Consider the following 2,498-nt stretch of genomic DNA (forward strand, 5'->3'; position numbering starts at 1 on the left):
CTTGTATTTAAACTGCTATAAGTAACTTGTTGGGCTTTAATATGTGAAACATATGTCAATGCATCCCTCATGCATGACATAAAGTCATCTTGAGCCACAAACAACATTCGTGTACCAAGGTAGAAGCCGCAATCAGTTTTTGGCAGTGACTTTTATATAACCTTTATTTATGCAGTTAAAAAAAAAATCATATTAACATTAACCTCCTAAGACCCGAACTCTTCCATGGCATGCATTTTTAATTTCTCTTTGATATTTGGGCATATTGGGCCCGATGAATGTAAAAACAAAGAATTACCAGATTTTTTTTTTTGATTTTTTTTTAATTTTTTTTAATTTTTTTAATTTTTTTTACCTTATTTTTGTTTTCAAGAAAAATAAGAGCCACATATGAGGATATTCGTTTGAAATTTCGATAGAACAGTAGCAGTATAATGTCCTCATAAGTGGATATCAGGCCCTTGTAGAGTAAAATTGAGTATTTTGGTCTAAATAACCCAAAATGTGATGTCCACATATGTGGACGCCAGGATTTAGGAGGTTAAAAATGTCTTTTGTAAGAATAAGTTGGCCAAGAGGACAGAAATGGGAGCAAATATTACAATAGTTCTGTAAAAATATTTTAAGTGGGGATAAAGGACCGGATTGTTTATAATGTAAGTAGCCTACAATAACACAGAGTTGTAAAGATACTTGAAAAACAGATAATTTTTTAATTCTATATATAACCCCTTTGTAAACCCTGTTCACCGAAGTCTATTTACCAACATACGTAAAGATATTACACATAAAAAAAACCCACACAGAAACATTGGAAATCAATTTTTGGCAGGCAATCACTTTTTGGCACAACACCGGGAGTGCAGTGTTCTCAACGGCTCTTGTGACAGTAACAGACGTCACCAAAAGCGTCGGAGCGCTTTTGAAAATATGTGGGGTCTTGATAAACTGAACAGATATTTGAGGTTTACACAGCTACATTCTCGCCTGAAAATATGTTAAACATTTATTTTGTGACCCAGAAAGAATAATAAGAGTAATATTAAAACTAACCAGCTGCCGCCATTGTTGTAATTGGCCTACTAATGCGGGCACAGGAGGATGCGGTTCTTGAATTTGGACACAGCTTCTTCTTCTTCGGGGTTTAACGGCAGCTGGCATCCTTGTACATGCAGTGCTGCCATCTTCTGTTTCAGTCCGTTATTACACTCTTAAAACCTACTACTTATTCCTGCGTCTTTTGGGATCTTGCAACACTTCAAACCATGCGCCGACTATTAAATTAGTCGTCGACGATTTTGATAGTCGACGTAATCGTGACTAGTCGACTAATCGTGGCAGCCCTATACTTTACTAAGGTAGTCAAATTCAAAGAAGCATTTTTTTTTAAATAGATGTTGTAACCTGTCAGAACATCAACATGTTTCCTAAATCTAGGAGGAGAGTGGTGGTGATTTACAGCCTATGTCTATGCGCTGTTCTGGTGATTGAAATTTTGAGAAGGCAAACTAATCTTTCTTTTTATTTAATTTTTTCCAAAACAATTCAGGGTGAAACTATTGCATTTAACTGAAGTAATGTTCAATAAAATGACATCCCAGATAATTTAGAGGATAGCTGTAGTGTCAGGTTCAAAATCACAGTGAACTTATAACCTGGAACTACGGATGGATTTAAATGAAGGATCCAAGCTGCCTTCACCAAAGAAGGGCCTGGTTCTCCTCACAACCATAGAACAGAGTATCCAGTGAATATTTCTGCTTTCACCTGTATTCTTAATATTGTTTATTTATTTTTGACAAAGACAGATGTTATAGCTCTGAGTTCTTTTTCATTGTCGGTTTAACACATATCCAGAAGACTGCGGCATCATCAGGAAACCCTGAAAAGAAGAGACCGTCAGGGACCCAGATGGAGAAAACGACAGTGGAAGAAGGCAACAGCAGGTTGTGCTGGTTACTCTTAACACTCTTATCACGTTTAAGTGTAACTGCATTGAAGGCATCACACATTCATCATAAAAATAAACTACTCCACACAGTGTAGTGTACTGTTTTAACTGTACTGTTTTCTGTTGAAACAGTGGGACTGCGGGACCGGTAAGAGGCAGGAAAAGGAAATCATCAGAGACAGTGAGCAAGGAAGCAGAAAACAGGTATGTGTGTGCTGGTAAAAACTTGGAGGTTAAATATTGGATCTTTAGCTGTATTTTACCCCCAAAATGTGTGTATTTTCTTATCTTTTTTGTTTTTTCCAAACCAATTCAGGGTTAAACTATTCCGTTTAAGTTAAGTATCGTTCAGTAAAATGACATCCCAGACAATTTAGAGCAGGGGTGTCAAACTCAAATACACAGTTGGCCAAAATTCAAAACTGGAACAAAGTCAAATTTCAAATTCAAATTTTATTTGTCACACACACACAACCATACACAGTATGACATGGGGGTGAAATGCTTGTAGCTGTACAATGCCCGACCATTAAATGACAGAAGAAAA

The 2,498-nt window shown here is 36.5% G+C and overlaps 1 long non-coding RNA gene across 1 annotated transcript in view; it reads left to right on the forward strand.

Moving 5' to 3' along the window:
- Positions 1-841: 841 nt before the first annotated feature.
- The window catches only part of LOC102302451, a 7,431-nt gene continuing 5,774 nt past the window's right edge, over positions 842-2,498 (forward strand). The window contains exons 1-2 of the long non-coding RNA XR_318094.3: positions 842-1,946; positions 2,084-2,155. This is a non-coding gene — a long non-coding RNA (uncharacterized LOC102302451). The remainder of the gene's footprint in view (positions 1,947-2,083; positions 2,156-2,498) is intronic.

The sequence above is a fragment of the Haplochromis burtoni genome, unplaced genomic scaffold, assembly GCF_018398535.1.
Source record: "Haplochromis burtoni strain Fernald_Lab_line unplaced genomic scaffold, NCSU_Asbu1 Contig_2993, whole genome shotgun sequence".
Classification (NCBI taxonomy): Eukaryota; Metazoa; Chordata; class Actinopteri; order Cichliformes; family Cichlidae; genus Haplochromis; species Haplochromis burtoni.